The 19913-nt window shown below is 41.4% G+C and overlaps 1 long non-coding RNA gene across 1 annotated transcript; it reads right to left on the bottom strand.

The window, feature by feature from the left end:
* Window positions 1-7529: 7529 nt before the first annotated feature.
* Window positions 7530-11475, bottom strand: LOC119869749. The gene is made up of 3 exons (XR_005371824.1): window positions 11353-11475; window positions 8618-8673; window positions 7530-7644 (listed from the first exon to the last, which is right to left on the bottom strand). It is a non-coding gene; the product is annotated as an uncharacterized LOC119869749 (long non-coding RNA).
* Window positions 11476-19913: the final 8438 nt, after the last annotated feature.

Raw genomic sequence — 19913 nt, 5'->3', positions numbered from 1 at the left:
CAACTCTCTAGCTAGAGGGTCCCATAAGAATTGTAATAAGCAAGGGTGCCTGGATGGCTGTCAGTTTTTTGTTGTTGTTGTTGTTGTTGTTGTTGTTGTTGTTTTAGCTCAGTCAGTTAAGCATCTGCCTTTGGCTCAGGTAATGATCCCCGGGACCTGGGATGCAGCCCCACCCACATTGGACTCCCTGCTCAATGGGGAGTCTGCCTCTCCCTCTCCCTCTGCCCTTCCCCTGCTTATGCTGTCTCACGCTCTGTCTCTCTCAAATAAATAAATAAAATCTTAAAAAAAAAAAAAGAATTGCAATAAGCAGAGTCTCAAAGCCCATATTAGAATTCTTAATGTTCTACTTCAGATATGATGCATGAGTTGTCTCCGTTCATGAGTTCATGTCCAGTCTCATTTATGGTAAGGGCTCAGTTCTTCACAATGCTTTTGTCATCTTCACTGAGTCCCAAGTTTAAGAGCCTTTCCAGTGTTCTTTTGGAATCTATATAGATGGTAGGCCAGGTGGTCATGGAGGCGAACAGTGAGTAACATTTTAGCCATTCTCACCTAGGGCTGGCCTTGGGTCTTAGCCTACTGAGCACCATCATCCATCACTTAGACATTAGTGTTGGAATCCCCACGCAAGCTGGACACACAGTGGGCAAGTTCTAGAGAAAGACTGTTTGGCCCAGTGAGTTCCCTCCAACTGTTCTGAGTAGCCCCATGGGGAACCCAGCTCGGAGATGTCGTTCTTCCAAATGGAGCCTTGAAGCTAAAGAACTCAAGTACAGATCTAAGTGAAATGAGGAGCTAAGAAAATGGGCCTGGGAATCATGGCTGGGCATCATCACAATGAAGGAAATGCCCCATAGACATGTTCCATATTACACTAGCGTGACCACCCTTTGAATGAAACAAACATTGTGTGTGTGTGTGTGTGTGTGTGTGTATCAGGTACATGTTTAGGGCCTTCTTACTCATTATTTCATTAATTTTGCACAACTCCCCAAAATAGACAATGTCTACTATGTTTGCTCAGGAAGGCTAAGTGTCTTGTTGAAAAGTCCATAGCTTGTAAATGACAGAATTGTCATTAGAAGCCAGGTCTGTTTAAATATGAAGCTCATAGCTGACTCATTTGGAGCTGAATGGGAGGCAATATAGACTAATGGGTAGGGCCATGGTGAAGACAGACCTAGCATCTCTGTTGAGATGTTCATTATGTTCATCTGAACATAATGTCTGAGGCTTACGGGGGCCTACATGGAACAGGAAGAGATGGAAAAATGGAATATCAGCATGAAGATATCCAAGAAAATGGATAAAATGGTTATTTTATAAGCGACATCAAAGGTAGCTTGCACTGGTATTTATTTCACTGTTTAATAGCACACTTTTCAGCAAGTTGTTAAATATCATCTTATTAGAGCCAACCACTCACCCTGTAAGAATGAAATTGTGTACATTTTGTTGTTCTCGTAAGTTACAAGGAAGTTTAAAAATTGTCCATTACTCATTGTAAATTGCAAAAAGGAAAAGCATGGAGCAATTTTTCATTTGGAAAAATTGGAATAAACAATGAAATAAGTTTATTTTAGATTAACTTTGGGATGCTGAAGCAAGGAAATAGGTGGGAGGTTGTTGGGTCCATCCCTGGCCTCCAGAAGGACCTCCAGTTAAATGGATACAGATCTCCCTTCTTGCAGTGATTCTCTACCAGAGGTGATGTTGCCCCAACCCCTGACCTCCAGAAAATATTTGGCAAAGAAGGTCTGAAGACATTTCTAGTTGTCACAACTGAAGTGTGCTACAGCATCTGGTGGGTAGAGGTCAGGGATGCTGTTAAACATCTGACAATACATAAGACGGTCTCCACAACAAAGAATTGGCTCAAAATATCAAATGCCACGGCTGAGACAGCCTGCCTCATTGAAAGAAAAACAGGAGGCCTCCCGTGGAGTAGATGAGTAGAATACAGACACCCAATGACCCCAATGCTAGCCTCTATGACTTTCCAGATTTAACAGAGTCAGCCGAAGAAGTGACCAAGCTAATACTTGACCTAAAATGCCGTGTTCATTTTACTCTGTGTGCCTTAGCCTGACCGCTGATCAATTTCCATGTGTTTCTGCAACACAATAAAATCTAACTCCACTAAATCACTCCTCTTCAACATGGCCCACAGTTAAGCACTATCACGATGCATTTGAGTTTCGAGGCAATATTTCCATGCATAATGCACATCTTAAAAAATAATGACATTCTGGCCAGTGAGTTCCCGATCACAGCTCACTGCAGGAAATTAATAATTTCTCTGAGCAGCTGTTCTAACCACTGACTTCAAGAAATGATATTGTAATATTAAATTGCAGATTACTATCTTTGGGGGGAAATAATCTCTTTAAAATGATCCATTCTTTGGTTTTAATGAGAAAATCGGCCGTTTGGAGGTTGATGCCAAAAGAATTCGTTCATTACATTTTAGAGTCTCCATTCCAGGTTAGAAGGATGTTTCAGGATTTATGATAGATCTAACTCAATTCTGCATTCAGTTCAGAGATTTAGGGAAACTGAGGTCCAGTCACTTATGAGTAGCAGAACAAAGGGTTAATGTAGAAGCCTGGCAGGCAGGCCTCTGGAACATTCTCAGCCATATCTGTTGAGACACTCCTTGCTGCTTCATCTGCTGCTTCAAGACAGGCTCAGGGAGAAAGCTGGAACAGCTCTGCTCCCACTCTGGGCTCCCTAGCATCCTTCTACCCGGTGACTTAAAGAACATTTAAGGCACATGGCTTTTAAGAGAAACTTGAATAAACCTCGACAAAATGTTCTCTCAGTGTCAACGAGCAGGACCACTGAGGAGCAACAGATACTGATCTCATTCCCAGAGTCTGCCCCACTGTAAGGACATACTGCTCTCTGTGCTCTGTTCTCACTTCCTCTGGGTGGTCAGCGGCTTTAAGGGTAGAGGACAGAGGCCCATGCTGGCTTCAGCATCCAGCACCTCCAGCCTGTCTTCCCACTGATGCCACTAACTTGGACACCTTTCCTGCTTGCCCACTATTGCCTCTTGGTTCGGTGAAGGGGCTGCTGCTGGAGGCTCTTGAATGAATTGCCCAGCCTGCACACTCAGTGAGTCCATGAGGCAGCATGGGAGTGCTGGTCTACAGCCCTGGCCCATGTTTCCTTCTTGTCTTGGTAGGGTCTGGGAGGCAGGGATGCCTGCTGAGGCTCTACGTGTGGCTCCGGTACCTCTTTGCAAGAGACAGACTTGAAGCAGATCCTGGAGTGTGAGTGGTCTTGTACAGGTGACAGGTGGGAAGGGTGGGGTGGAGCTATGGTGCATGCTCAGCCACAAATGACCTGGTTTGCTTAGGGGATGGCCAACAGTTCAAGCAGGTACAGTACTTCGTGGGTGGTGGTAGAAATGAGTGTATGATTTGAGAAAGTGGGTTGAAGTCATATTGTAGAAAGCATTGACTGCCCAGTGAAGGAGTTTGGACTTCACATTGAATTGCCAAAACTTACTCTGGTCAAGTTCATACCTCTGGTACCATCTCCATCTCCATAGGGAGTGAGATCCTCGAAGTCAGAGATGTTGCCTCTCACCTTTTCCCCAGGCCTCAGATGTGGCTGAGGAGGAAGTAGGGTGGAAAACCCAGTCTGTTATTTTTATTTTTATTTTTATTTTTATTTTTTTTAAGTTTTTTTTTTTAATTTTTTATTTTTTTATTTATGATAGTCACATAATCATAGCCAGATGTAAAGTCTAAACTGGCTAGAGAGAGAGAGATAGAGGCAGAGACACAGGCAGAGGGAGAAGCAGGCTCCATGCACCGGGAGCCTGACGTGGGATTCGATCCCGGGTCTCCAGGATCGTGCCCTGGGCCAAAGGCAGGCACTAAACCGCTGCGCCACCCAGGGATCCCTAGTCTGTTATTTTTAGATAAGCCGCTCTAGGAGAGACTGCACTCTGGGGCTGGCCACAGGCCACCATGTCACCTGCCCTCCTTGTTCCTCTATGGAGTAAGAACCGCCATCAATCGAGGCACCTGGATCAAGAAGCAAGTGAGATGACCATGGGATATCTTGCCTTCATTTTAATTCTGTGGCTCTGAGTCTATTTTCCTGATTTTCATCTGAGAAAAAAATTCCAAATGTGAAATCAGGGATAGTAAGACTATTAGACTGGCCCACATTCCAATTAGGCTCATCTTTTCTGTGCCTTAGTAGAGTAGCAGTACCCAGAGTTATCAGGAACTGGACAGCATTGGGCTTCCAGTGTCCTTCCTGAGACAGAATCATCGGACAGTCTTGTTGGCCTACAGGGAGGGAACCAGGATGGACGAGGACAAAGGACCTGGAGACAGCAGGCCAGTGAGAAGTGAAGCCACTGGGAAATGTTTCTGTGTTACCAAAACAAGCTGCTCTGAGCCACCTGTTTCTCAACTTTCTATAGGGACTATGAAACTACTTTGCAAGAATGTTGGAAAGATTAAATAAGATCACATGCAAACCACTCAGCACAGGGCCTGCTATCATGGACATTACATGGATGCCATGATGACATGTGAAAGGCATCCATGAGCTTTCATTTAGTCCATTCCGCTCAGCACTTAGTAACCGAATAGAATATTCAGCCAAATCCAACTCTGGTTCTTTAGATTCTCACTGGCTTTATAGTCAAGGCTGCCTCCCTATTACCTTGGGGACCCTCAAAGTCTTAAGTGTCTCTGAGTCCTTAGCTTCTAGCACAGGGCCTATATGTAGAAAAGTACAGAATTATAATTCAAATCAAGACTTGTTTAAAACTAAATACTTCTTATTTACAGGGTAAGTTTTTCTCAGGATTTGCTCTTGACCACCTGCGCTGACTTTAAAATCTAAGGAGGGAATGATCTGTGACTCTGTGATTACCCACCTCACTAGGTCCCTGGTAAGCTTCCAGAGTCACCTGCTGGCTCCTAATATCTGGCACCTGACTTCTGATCTTAGGTCAGAATCTGAGGAGCAGGGTGGGAAAGACATCAAGGTCACTCAGGCTATGACTACAGCCCCAGCCTCATTCCACATTTTGCAGCCACTGTCTCTTATATCCACACACATGATATGTGGCCATCTCAGAGCATTTTTTTGCATCTATTTTCTTGCAAGAACTTCATAAATGGTGTCAGACTGGCCTTATCATCACTATCTAGAATGTGTAGAAACTATAGAAACTGTAAAACTTTCCTAAAATCCAACAGTTTGATGGAAGTGCAGTTTAGACTTTACATCTGGCTATCCTGATTCTAACTTGCTTTCTCTCTGATGCATCACAATTCTGTAAGCAATCTGTAAAAGCAATTCTGTAAGCAAATCTCTACTCTTAGGCAGAGTGAAATTTGTGCAGGGAGAAGCTTGACAAAGAATCACAGAAGCAATGCAGATGGCTGATGGAGAGGATCTAGAAAGGCTTCATGAGTCTTGAGCAGGATGATAGAAAAGCTAAGGGAGGATTTTTCTGCCCAGAGGAACAACACAATATTATTGCCGGCTCAGGAAGAGTATAAAGAGAACTGACAGCATCATGGGTATATGAGGGTGTATGCAGAAATGGGTGGGTTTCCATCAGTGAGTCAGGTAAAGAGAAACAATGGAATCATTACATTGCTATCATGTGAAAGAGTTCTACCCTCAACATGGTAGGAGATACTTCTGTGTTTGTGTATGTGTGTATAGAGTGTGTGTGTATATATACACATGTACATATGTCAACATACGTACATATTAACACATATGTATGTGTTGATATACATATAACATATTTATTATTAGGTATACTTTATTATTATATTAACTGTATTATGTTTGTAAAAATAAGATCCTGCTTTGTATACACCATACATTCTGTTTTGGAAACCCATACTTTCCAGTCAATTATTTACCACTTTTTTTTTTCCATTTCAGTAAGATTTCAGTAAATCTAATATCCAGACCACATTTAAATTTTCTAATCTCCCAAGTCATCAAAAAAATTATCATTTACTGGTAGTTGGGGCAAACTAGTTTTTTATCCAGGGTCTTAATTCATTCTGAAGAGTTATTTTGAGATGGTAAAAGTCTGCTTTAATGTTTCTCACCAGGAGATCACAGCTTGTTTCCTTTTGGGGAAATCCTTTCCTACAATAAATGCTATTATACAACAAGGGAGCAGTTTATCAAAAGGATAATGAGCTTTCTGTTTATTGGGGCATTCAGACTAAGACACCTGCTGACAAAGATAACATCACATTGAGTTGATTTTGGTACCATGTAAGAATGCTTCAAATATAAGCAAGGAGGAACAGCAAGGACCATCCAGAGCTGTATGTTTGTGATAATTCTAGAGTTCAGTTTACCCCCAAATAGATTCAAACCTGAATTCTGAGTACCTGGGAAAAGAGGTTTCAGAATTAAGTGTAGCAAATTTTACATTGGTTGGTCTTTTCAGTGTTCCAACACATTGTTTCAATGCCTCTAGAGGGAAGTGGGAATAGTACCACTCAGGAGAAAGCCAGGTCTCTGGACACAGGACTCTCACCTCAGACTACCTGCCTTTTTAGGTAATAGGAGGGACAATCTCATCTTCATTATAATGCTTCCGATTCCTGTTGTTGGTTTCCAAATCCACCCATACAAATTCACCTGTTTCTTTTCATTATTTTTTTCATTACTCAGTGCTCATCACAATAAATGTACTCTCAACCCTCTTTATCTATTTCAGCCATTGACTCTCCCACCTCCCCTTTGGCAATCCCCAGTTTGTTCTTCAAGTCTCTTTTGTTTGTTTGTTTCTCTCTTTTATTTTTTGATTGTTTGATTGTTCACTTGTTTTGTTTCTTAAAATTCCACATATGAGTGAAATCATACAGCATTTATTTCTCTCTGTGTGACTTATTCATTGAGCATTATATCCTCTAGGTCTACTCATGTTTTTGCAGATGTCAAGAGTTCATTCTTTTTTATGGTTGAGTAATATTCTGTCATTCATAGATGGATGGATGGATGTATGGATGGATGGATGGATAGATGATAGATAGATAGATAGATAGATAGATAGATAGATAGATATGGATGGATGGATAGATGATAGATAGATAGATAGATAGATAGATAGATAGATAGATAGATAGATAGATACTAGCACTAAAATAGATTGCTAGCAATGAAATTGAATCAGTAATCAAAAAACTCCCAACAAACAAAAGTTGAGGACCAGATAACTTCACAGGAAGATTCTACCAAATGTTTAAAGAAGAGATAATGCCAATTCTTCTTAAACTAGTCCAAAAAATAGAAGAGGGAGGAAAGCTTTAAAATTCATCCTATAAGGCCAGCATCACCTTGATACCAAAAGCAGACAAAGACACTAGAAAAAGAAAATTATAGGTTGATATCTCCGATAAACATAGACGCAGAAATCCCACTTGTTCATTTATTCATAAATTACTTCACTCGGTCACTTACTTAACACATATTTACTGAATACAGATCACATGTCACTTACTGGGGACACATTAGTGAGGAAGGTGGGTATGATCTTTGCTTCCTGAGCTCAAGGTCCACCTAGCAGCAGCTGGGTGACACTGTGGGTCTGAGGGAAATGGCGTCTTTCTCCATTTTCATAATTCCTGCCTGGAAAAAGAGGGTTTTCAGTCCCTGGCAGGTGAAGATGAGGACAGAGAATTAGTGGCAACTAATTTATTTTCAAGGCTCTGGCTCCACAACCATTTTCCCCAGAGGAAGCCAGATGTCATCTGATTTCAGGAGTTCTATGCAGTTTGTTGGGGGGTCCAGAAAGAGACTAAATGCTCTGGGTTTCAGAGGCCTCTCATCTCTGTCCCAACCTTATGGAGGAGCACTGTCCTCTTTTCTCCCTTAAGGTGACAATCTAATGGTCAGGACCCAAAGAAATTTAAGACTGGAACTGGCAATATTACCAGCTATGTGGCATAGTTCCTCCCACCACCTAGATTGTCAAATCCATCTTTCTCATGCTCATCTGTTCTTTTTTTTTTTTTTTTTGTATTTTTTTTTATTGGAGTTCAATTTGCCAACATGTAGTATAACACCCAGTGCTCATCCCATCAAGTGCCCCCCTCAGTCTGCTCTTAAGAGTCCTTTTAAGTTTCTTCCTCCAAAGGGAAGCTCAGCTCACTCCCAGTTCTCTTCCTTTTATGGCTCTTATAACCTTTGCCTGGAGTCCTTATTAAGATCTGTCACATGCTGCTTGTTTCTTCAGTTAGATTTCCAGATGCTTGTCTAAGAGGTCTTATCCCTTGTGCATGTAAAGAACAAACATGTCAAAAATTCTCTGTGACTTAAATGTGAAACCAGCTTAAACTGATGATGTTTTTTTTTTTTTTTAAGATTTTATTTATTCATTTGATAGAGACACAGAATTAGCAAGAGAGAGTATGAGCGGGGAGGAGAGGTAGAAGTAGGCTCCCCACTGTACAGGGAGCCTGAAGTACAGCTCCATCCCAGGACTCTAGGATCATGACCTGAGCTGAAGCCAGATGCTTAACTGACTGAGCTATACAGACACCCCAGAAGATAATCTCTTAAATCAAATTGCTTGAATTTAAATCCTGGCTCTGCCACTTACCAGCTGAGTGACTTTTGACAAGTTGCTCAATGTTTCTGTACTTCTTTTTTTCTCATCTGCAAAAGAAAAAAAATAGTTCCAATCTCTAGCATATTTGTAATAATTAAATCATTCAATGCATGAAAAGTATACAAAACAGTACCTGACACTTCAGTAAGCATTAGTAGAGTCACTATTATTTTTAAAAGATTTTATTTATTTATTCATGAAAGACACCGAGAGAGAGAGGCAGAGACACAGACAGAGGGAGAAGCAGGTTCCATGCAGGAAGCTCAATGTGGGACTTGATCCTGGGATTCTGGGATCACGCCCTGAGCCAAAAGCAGATGCTCAACCGCTGAGCCACTCAGGCGTCCCAGTAGAGTCACTATTGTCTCACTTTTAAGAAGAGACACCTAGTAACAATACTCCATAGGATTCCAGACAGGTAAGTCTTTTTTTTTTTTTCAGTTTTATTTAAATTCCAGTTAGTTTACATACAGCCGACTATTAGTTTCAGGTATATAATAAAGTGATTCAATACTTCCATATAACACCCGGTACTCATCACAAGTGCACTCCTTAATCCCTATCACCTATTTTACCACCACCCCCCCCACTTCCTGTCTGTGGTAACCATCTGTTTTTCTCTATAGTTAAGAGTCTGTTTCTTGGTTTGTCTCTCTCTCCTTTTTCCCCCTTTGCTCATTTGTTTTGTTTCTTAAATTCTACATATGAGTGAAATCACATGATATTTGTTTTTTCTGGCTGACTTATTTCACATAGCATATCATACCCTAGCTCCATCCATCTCATTGTAAAAGGCAAGATTTCATTATTTTTTATAGCTCAGTAATATTCCATAGTGTGTGTGTGTGTGTGTGTGTGTGTGTGTGAGAGAGAGAGAGAGAGAGAGAGAGAGAGAGAGACAGAGAATGTGTATCTCATACCTTTATCCATTCATTAGTCAATGGACACTTAGGTTGTTTCCATAGTTTGGCTATTGTCGATAATGCTGCTATAAATATCAGGGTGCATGTATCTCTTTGCATTAGTATTTTTGTATTCTTTGGGTAAATACCTAGTAGTGAAATTACTGCATCATATGGTAGTTCTATTTTTTAACTTGTTGAAGAACCTTCATACTCTTTTCCAGTGTGACAGTACCCAGTTTGCATTCCTACCAATAGTGCAAGAGGGTTCCTCCTTTACACATCCTTGCCAATGTCTGTTGTTTCTCGTGTTGTTGATTTTAGCCACTCTGTACTCTGAAAAGTATAAAACTCCAATGAAAGAAATTGAAGATGACACAAAGAAATGGGAAGAACTTCCATGCTCATGGATTGGAAGAATAAATATTGTTAAAATGTCTATACTATCCAAATGTCTATACTACCAACAGCGTTTTTCACAGAGCTAGAACAACAATCCTAAAATTTGTATGGAACCGAAAAAGACCCCAAATTGCCATAGCAACTTTGAAAAAGAAAGGCAAAGCTGGAGGCATCATAATTCCAGTCTTCAAGTTATACTACAAAGCCGTAATAATCAAAACAGTATGTTACTGGCACAAAAACATAGATCGATAGAACAGAATAGAAAACTCAGAAATTAGTCCAAAATTATATGGTCAATTAGTCTCTGACAAAGAAAGAAAAAATATCTAATGGGAAAAAGAACGTCTCTTCAACAAATGGTGTTGGGAAAATTATACAGCTACATGCAAAAGAATGAAACTGAATTACTTTCTTTACATGAGATGCAAAAATAAATTCAAAATGGATGAAAAACCTAAATGTGATATCTGAAATCATAAAAATCCTAAAAAGGAGCACAGGCAGTAACTTCTTTGACATCTACCATGGCAACTTTTTTCTAGGTATGTCTCCTGAGGCAAGGGAAACAAAAGCAAAAATAAAGTGTTGAGACTGTATCAAAATCAAAAGCTTTTTCACAGTGAAGGAAAACAATAAAAAAAAGGCAATCTATGGAATGGAAGACAATATTAGCAAATGACATATATGATAAAAATAGATGAAAAAAACTTATAAAACTCAACACCCAGAAAATAAATAATCCAATTTAAAAAATGTGCAAAAGACATGAATAGACATTTTTCCAAAGAAGGCATACGGATGGCCAACAGGCACGTGAAAAGATGCTCAACATCATTTATCATCAGGATAATACAAGTCAAAACTACAATGAACTATTACCTCACACCTGTCAGAATAACTAAAATCAACAACAGTAGACAAATAGATTTGAAGAGGAACATAGAAGTAATTTGGTCTCACCTCCTACCAAATCTTTATGATTGATTAGTAAAAGGATAAGGAAGTAACTCCAAGCCATTAAAAATAATCTTGAATGCCTCTGTTCATCTTCAAACACAAGTATACTAAAAATAGCACAATAGTTGAGCCCACTGGAATACACACTCTTGAAGCCTTTAGTCACCATGTAAGCACTTTGACTTTCCAGAGGCTGCCATGCTATAAGGAGGCCCAAATTAGCCCAGGTGGAAAGACCACAATGAAGTTTCCTGAGATTATATGAAGAGGGATAAGGAGAAGCAGAGACAGGGGAAGGGAAACCCCAGCATGCACCTACTGGCTTCACTTCAGCTCCTGCTTTTCTAGCTCCTGAGGACAACTGCATGTGATACTCAATGCCAGAACTGTCTATCCCACCTTCTCTCAAATTCCTGACTTAAAAAAACCATGAGATATAATAAAATGATTGCTATTTTATACCTCCAGGTTTTGTGATGATTTGTCAAACATGAACAGATGACCAGAACAGATTTTTCTTTCTCAGTTGAAATCCTTCCTTCCTTCCTTCCTTCCTTCCTTCCTTCCTTCCTTCCTTCCTTCCTTCCTTCCTTCCTTCTTGAATGCAACAATGAGTTCAGGAAGGAGAGGGCTTAGAGTCTTGTTAAAATAACCCCCTCTTTCCAGATCCTTTGCATACTAGAGGAAAGGAAAAAAGGTAAAATCATTTTTTAAAACTCAAATAATGGGCATTTCCTCCAACAGAAAACCAAGAAGAACACATATAGGAAATTCTGCTTGATTTAAATACAATGCCATTGCCCCATAGTTGATCACTGGGGGAAGCAAACTGGTGTTGCGTGACTGTGAAACATCAGGCCTGTGTGCCTCACCTGGGGAGCAGCAGGTCTTCTCTGGGTCTTAACTGCTCAGTGGATGATGGGGTCTGCTCTTTGTGGGCCCACTTCTGCAGGCTTTGTCCAAGGGGTTCTGGTAAAGGTTCTGATGGTGAATGTGTACTACATTCCTCCTCGGACCCCTTCCCAGTTTGACAAGCTCCAAGAAGCCAGCACATAAAGCAGCACAGGAAATGCAAGACATCTGTATTGGGGCCTGGGAACACACTTGCCTCCGTCCCCTTGCTAGTGTGGTCCTGGCATGGAGCGGGGCCTCTGGAGAAATGAATTAAAGAAACAAGTCCAGTGGAGAACATGGGATTCCACTTCCATTCATCTTCCTTATTTTGCAAACACCACATTCTGCAAATCCCATGCCAGTAAAGCTCTTGGATCAGCCCTCAAATTCTTCTGGATCCTTAAGGGAGGAGATGTCAGGGCTGGCCAAGAATCTAAGTGGAAACTGATGACAGAAGCTGACATTAATCAGCTACACAGTATGTTCTTCCCAGCAGGTTTCTTCCAATAAATCAAAGGCCAGCAAATCCGAGGGGTGTTTAGCCATGAGAGAGCAACTGTTTGCTGTTCTCTTTCCTTGCTAAAGATGATGAATTTAATGTTTAATTGAATCCAACACTGGTGGCCGTGGGAGTGTTTGCTGTAGGTGTTGGGTGCACATACCACGAACAGTCACATTTCCTCATAGACCAGGGGCTTTATCCAAGCATCCCCTGCTACACATGGTTCATCGTTTATGTTAAAGTTTCCTGGCCAAATGGAGCCACCACCCTATCTAGTGATCTGAAACAGACTCACTCTTTCGAGTTGGAATCCTCAGGCTGTTTTTGGTGACCAAATAATTTCTTTTCCTTCCTGAAAGACCTAATTAAGATACTTAAAGATATTAATGTAATAACGTCTGTTTGAAACCCAACCGAGGCCAAGCTCTTTCAACATCAATATGTGTGGGGCTAGTGGGCTGGACTCAGAGAACCGGTAGCCTTTCGTCTGAGGCCATCTTCTGCCCATCCTAGCTGTGCCACCTTAATTATGTCACTGTACCTCTGAACTTTCTTTTGCTATCTTGAAAATGAGAATTAAAATTTCCATCACTGATTTGTGATAAAGATACGTGAAGAAAATGTGCGTGAAGACAGTTCCTCTGCTGAAAAACACTATGAACATGAAAAAGTCAGATTATTATGATTTTTACTATTAATACTAAAGTATTTATGAAGAAGCATGAAAAAATGGGGCTGACTTACTTTAGCAGTAGTAAACTCTCAGTGAGGAGCATAAGAGAAGCACATGCCACAATCTCAGCAACAGATCCAACACAAAATTCTCTTCTAGGACAAAAGTCTTGATGGAGATAAAATATCTATCTCCAAGGCAAGACTCACAAGACATCTACATTAGGCCTATAAATGGGAAAATTATTTTAATAATTCAGATACTTACAACCAAATAACAATTCCAGGATCAATTATTTGGCTAATTAATGTAACACTATTTCCTGGTCATGAAAAATACTTCAATTACAAAGTGACTTTGCTTAATTTTGGAAGGTAGACCTAGTTATGTTGATATGTTCCCAATTTTTTTCAGATTCTACCCCATAAAGATCTTGGCCTTGGTAAGAAAAGGAATATGAAATTTGATATTTTGTATTACCTTAAGGATTGCCAAATTAATACAATAAAAATTACTTATGTTTATACATTTTAAAACATTATCATATTTGTTATGATATTAGAATCTTACAATGGTCCTGAAATAACCAGGGCAAATATTCTTCAGATACAGAAACTCAAGTTCAGTTTGGAAAAGGCACCTGCCCAAGGTCCCGGAGATAACAGGTGGTCAAGTCAGAACCGAGGCTGGTCTTCCTGATTCCTGATCAAATCTTTCTGTGTTATGCTTTTAAGAGTCATCTTAGTTGAACCTAGAAAGAATAAAAAATCTAAATTGCTGAAGACAGGTTTGTGTCATGCATCAATATTGCTAAGGATTTCATCCTAGACATCTCACAAAAAGATATCAAAGCACCCAGTTTGCAGACCAGTACTGTACATCTAGAAATAAGTTCACAAAAGTGACTATTTTTTTAAAGATTTTATTTATGCATGAGAGACACAGAAAGAGAGAGAAGCAAAGACAGAGGCAGAGGGAGAAGCAGGCTCCATGCGGGAAGCTGGATGTGGGATTCAATCCCGCAACCATGGGTTCACGATCTGAGCCAAAGGCAGATGGTCAACCGCTGAGCCACCTAGGTGTTCCACAAAAATGACTACAGATGCATAAGATATTTGTTCCACTCACTTTATCTTCTACAACATAATATAGGGTTTACACGCAGTGGTTTTGGACTTGAACAATGTGGCACAAACTCTTGTTGGGCTGCTTACTACTTTGTGTGACTTTAAGCAAAATTCTTTCTGGGGCTGGGTCTTTTCCCATATAAAAGAGGACATCTACCTAGTAACGTTGTGCGGGGTGAAACAGCTAACGTATGCCTGCCTCTGCCTAATGATTTGTCTCAACTCCAAGTTTCCCTCCACAAAAGAGGTCATTCCAGACTCCAGGAGATACATAGCCAGTCCCTGCCCCTCTCCCAGGCATCCATTGCTGTTGATGCTATCATCCTGTTTTCTTTCTTGGAGCATTTTTCATTATCTGAATTTATGTGATTTATTTATTTGTTAATGAGTGTATTGTTTACCTTTTTTAAAAAAACAACTGTAGGTTCCAGAAGAGTAGGAACTTGACTTATGTCTTGACTGATTCTCATGGATACTACAGTATGGTTAGACACCAATTATGGAGACACTGTTCCCATTGCATTGAATGTTAATAGCACCCCCTTATGCTGTATGATGCAATCTTTCCTGTGACATATGTGGCAACCTTGTTGTTCCACAATGAATGCTTAGTAAGTTCTTTGTGCACAAAGGAAATGTGCAACGATAATGTCAATCGTGTATCTCTTGCCAGGTCCTACAATAAGGCCCAGAAATGCAAAGATGAATAAAACACAGTTTCTACTCACCATAGGCTCATACTCTGGCACTGAAATGTTTTATTACCTTAATAAAGCATTGAGAAAAGGAGAGACATCAGTGTCTTGAGACATATTTTAATGCCTTGCTTAAAATTCTAACCCTCTTTTTCTATTCTCTGGTATTTCTTCCCCTAAGCCATCTATGACTCTATCAACACATGTCTAATAGAGCTTGATTTCTCTTTGGTCCTCCCTTACATTACTCCGTTAATGCATTACAATCTAATTTAGTCTTTCATAGTTTCATACAGGGGACCTCAGAGATCATCATATGCAACCTTTCAACTTACATATGATGATTTGAGAGAAGAGTTGATTCCCAGAACCAACTAAAACATAGGACTGCTCCTACCAGGAATGTAAGAAACCTCTACTTTGCAAAAAGATAAATGGAAGAGGAGAAGGAGGATCTTGAGGAAAAATCTGGAGGCTGAATAAATGTCCAAAATATAGCAACTCATAGATTTACTTATGATTCATGTAAATTTATGCAATAGTTAGTGAGTATGCCAAATGAATGAACAGGTCCACATGTACTCCTAGGTTGAAAGGACAAAACAAGTTCCCTCCTCTCTCTCTCTCTCTCTCTCTCTCTCTTTCTTTCTCTTTCTCTTTTTCTCTGTCTCTCCCCACTCCACCACATCACCATCATTATCATCCTCCTCCTCATCATCCTAACACATAAACTATCAGAAAAACTATCAAAAGAGGAGTTAAAATACCAGTAGAGACAAGTTGAAAAATGTAATGATGTAAGTTGAGAGGGCTAAGAGGGAACATTCAGGAATGATGTCAGATTAGGGAAATAGAAAGATAGTAGAGTTGTCAGAGGGAATCAAAGATATTTCTAGAAACAAGGCCTGGTGAGCCAAAGGGAAATTAAATGAATATGCTGATGTTTACTTTCCCAGCTCTTCATAGGAAATTGAAGATGGTTTTGTGGAAGGCAAGTGGGGAAAAGGTGAGTCTATAAACCATTATCCACTCAAAACCTTGATTTAAAACATTTGCTTTCAAACACACTAAGGATTCAATATTTAGTTGTTAAAATTTGCAAAGTGATTTTTTTCACAATTTATTTAAAGAAAATACCTTGAGGATTGGAAACATGCCAAACAGGAAAAAAGATGTCCAGCATAAAGGCATACTGTTAGAATTATAGGGGCTACAAGCCAGGGGCTTCCCTACCAAAAAGCTTTCTTCCCCCTACCCTATATCCTAGCCCTTTCAGTCTAAGATGGCAAGGTGCTTGGTCTTCAGAGACCACAGAATATAGATACTTAGCACTTGGCTTCAGAATATCTTGGATGTATTTTCAGTCATAGGTCATCCTCTTATTGGTGGAAAAGTGAGGACAGAAAAGTTGTAGACAAAGTCTTGTCCTATTTTGGATGTCGTTGGCGGACAAGAATGACTGGTGTTCCCCAGTGTGGGGACTATGGGGGTAACTGGGAGTACTGATATTCTTAAAAGCTAAAAGCTAAAAGTCTGGGAAAGAGAAATAGCATGATTGAGGGCAAGCTTGGCTCATAGGAGGGATTTGCTCCCCTTCTGCCTCCCCATAACTCCATCACCTAGAAACATTACTTTCTCCTGATGGGTCAGAAGCCACCTTCAAAAAAGGTCTCCAAACCTACTCTGCCATGAAGCCATGACTGGACAAAGCAAGGAGCCCAGAAAGCATAATGGGATGGAGGTCATTCCCTCAATCTCTGCTGGGTACAGATTAGGAGACTCCTCTGTAAGCCACCAAAAGAAGGAAAGAAAAATTAGGATCAGTGAATTGTCTAGGAAAAATGGAGCTATCAAATTACTTCAGCTAGAATTCGGAGGTCAGTAGTTCATTGCACTGCCTCTGGTTGGCTTCTACCCCCGGAGCGACATTAGTCCTCAGGGTCATTGAATTAAGGCAGGGAAGGGGGGTGGAGGATTCCTCCAGGTCTCCGGATCTCACCGGGCACTCCAGGCAGGCCTGACCTATAGAAGGGAAGAGGCTAGTACAGCACACGCAGTGCAGAACATGCAGTGGTCAACCCTCCCAGGATACCTGGCAGATGGCTACAAATGGAAAGGAGTAGACAGATGGAAGGCAAAGAGAAGAAGATGAGAGAGAAGAGATGAAGGTAGTGGTGAATGGTAGAAAACAGGCATCTGTGTACCTCTGCCCTCCCTGCCTCTTCTCTCCTGGACCTATAAATAATGAATACATGGTCATGACCTTCTTGTCATGATGTGTAGTTTCTAAGACCTTCCATTCTACGTTCTCCATATCATATTCCTCAGCAGCAACTCACTGTACAGTCAGCCTTTGCAATCCCATTTTGTAAATTAGTACCTTGAGGCTCAGAAATGTCTAGGAGTCCCTGGAGTCACCTAACTAACAAGGGGAAGAAGGTTCTTGTGCCCCAGATGTCAGAACGGAAGAAGGGGGAGCCACAGCCATTCTTCTAGGGATCCACCGAAGACATCTTCACCACTCAGGACTCTCAGGGAGCAGCTGGGGAAACAGAGACACATGGTGAGAGGTCTATGGCAAGAAATGTGGAGGAGAAGGCCAAAGACCAGAGGTTAAGGAGAAAGAGGTGTGAAGGAAAGAAAACACTCCATCCACAGCGGCAGCCCCTGGGCCGACGTGTTTCACTTCACAGACTGTGTCCTGGGTTGGGCGGTGGATAAGAAGATGAACAACGCCCACGCTGCTGACTAAGGCCCTCAAGGGACGTGGCAGAGAGTCTGTTTGTGGAAGAGAGCCACAAACAGATTCTTACCCAGGCTTTCCAGAGGTGAGAAGAAGTGAGCCTGTGTGATCATCAGTTGTGGCCAGAGAGGGCAGGATGAGGTCGGCAAGGGCAGCTCCTGGGTGGAAGCCATGGGAAGCCAAGGGAGAGAGTAACAGCCCCAGCAGGTGGCCTCATCAACTGCTCATCCCTGATCAGCCTCCCCCCAACCTCACATTCCAGAATGAGTCAGTGTCATCAACGATTCCTGCTGTGTATTCCAGGGCTGGAGGGGAGGGACCTGGCGGACAGAGAAGGCCCCTCATAGCATGAATTTGGCCCATAATGCACCCAAAATGTTCTGTTCTTTGCAGCTGTCCACATCCACAGGATTCTATTAGCTAGAACACCTCCCATGCTCTTGTACCCCTGATGTTCTGATAACAAAACTTCCATTAATTCAATCAATGAATTGTTCACTTGTTTGCTCAATAAACATTATTGGGTGGCAGGTAACTCGGGAGACAACAGAGGTGTCCAGCCGTGAAGGTCCCAGCCTTCTGGGACAGCACATAGTTGGGGTAGCCAGGCAAGTCAACAGACGATTTCAATTTGGTATGATTGGAAGATGTGAGCAAGCCAGGTGCTGAGTGGAGCTGCGCAGAACCTAGACGGAGGAGGGATTGGGAGTGGGAGGAGGGTCTGAGGCAATCCAGGGGTGGCCTGAAAGTGCCATAAAATCCCATAAGAGAGTGCCATAACATTCCAGTTCTTTGGGATCTTTTAGGAGCCCAAAGAACATTCTACAGTACCCAAGGTGTGCTTTTGTCCTCATGACCCAAATGGATGATAGAGCACCAGCCATCACCTCTTCATGTTATAACATAGGCATGAGCAACAAGGCCCATGGGCTTCATGCTGCTCAGTAGTCCTCGGAGTTAATAAGTGTTTTCTTTCATGCTGGTCTTTATCATTATTACTTCACCCATACCCCCAATTTCAGTGTTCTTTCAGTGCTCTATCCTGAATGTGGAGCCTTACATTGTATAAAAGAATAGAGTTATATCCATCAACTCTTATTATTTATCAACACTGTGCAACATAATTTTTGCTGTCCTTGGACCCCTTCCACTCTCTCCTGCTCTGCAACACACACATACATAACCACACATGCATACACACACAGACATGGGTTGGATTATTGGTAGGGACCACAGAGACCTGGAGCTTAAAGGTGCCACAAAGGGTTCTGAGTCCAGCCATCCCGCATAGCTTTTTGTTTGCTAAAAATCCAGCCTTACTATGGGAGGCGTCTATTAGGACACTGAGGTAACTGCCATGGAGGCTGAGTGACAAGGTCCTTTTCTGGACCCCGGCACTTCCCAAATCTGGTGACTTGACATCAGACTCGATTATGATCATAGGCTTTAATGATCTGGTCTAACTTGTAACTTTATTTACAGATTTATGTCCTTTCTCCTTTTTCTTGCCCCTGCGTCTTTCTACTTGGAGAGAGTGAGCCAACAGCCTGAAAGGTTGTATTGTCTAAGTGCTGAACGTGGATCCAGGCATTCAGCAACTCCGAGCCAGGCCCTTATAAAGTTGTATGATATGAGATAAGTCACTTCAGTGTTGAGCCTGCTTCTTGTAAAAACAGAGACGGTAATAATTCCTGCCTCAAGGTTTTTATGAGCATGAACATTTAAATGCAAATAAGTCTGGCAGAGTCTTTCAATAAAAATGATAGTTCCCTTTCTTTTGCTTTAAAGGGGTTTTCTCTTCCAAAATATTTGCATCCTAGGAAATGAAGGGTCTCTGATAACAGGGGAAGTAACTCAATAGCAAAAACTCAGTGCTGGCCTGGATCTGAGGAAGCTTCCATAACTAACAACACAAATTTCCTTTTCTCTTGGCTGACAGAGTTGGAGGCAAGAGCTTGATACTTATCTCCTTCCATCTGTTTCTGTGTGCAGACTTATTATAACGGATGTTTCTATTCCAAAACAGTGGCCCCTTCTATACAAATGTGCAAAACATTTCTCTTAATTTCCTTGTGCTTTGCTCTCAGGCTTCCAACTGCAAAATCAAGAGGTGCTAAAAAGATGGCTTCTTCCTGAATTCTCTTCTAAGAGGCAACTCCCAGGGGAGAATGGGGCTGTGAGGCCAACTCTGGGGTGGGAATGTTATTTCCAGAGACTCTCTCACTTGCCCAGCTCCCCAGTACCCTTCAATCCTCTATGGGCATATCCCTAGTTTGAGCCAGGTTAGTTTCTTCCATGGTCCCCAAACACAGTCCTATTTTCCCACCTTTCTGGTTCTGATCTATTTCCCCTGCACATTTGCCCATCTTCAACCTTTAGATTGTGAGAT

This window comes from Canis lupus, chromosome 17 (genome assembly GCF_011100685.1).
Source record: "Canis lupus familiaris isolate Mischka breed German Shepherd chromosome 17, alternate assembly UU_Cfam_GSD_1.0, whole genome shotgun sequence".
Taxonomy (NCBI): Eukaryota; Metazoa; Chordata; class Mammalia; order Carnivora; family Canidae; genus Canis; species Canis lupus.
The sequence above is the reverse complement of the archived record's forward strand: the minus strand, read 5'-3'. Positions and strand labels throughout refer to the sequence as shown.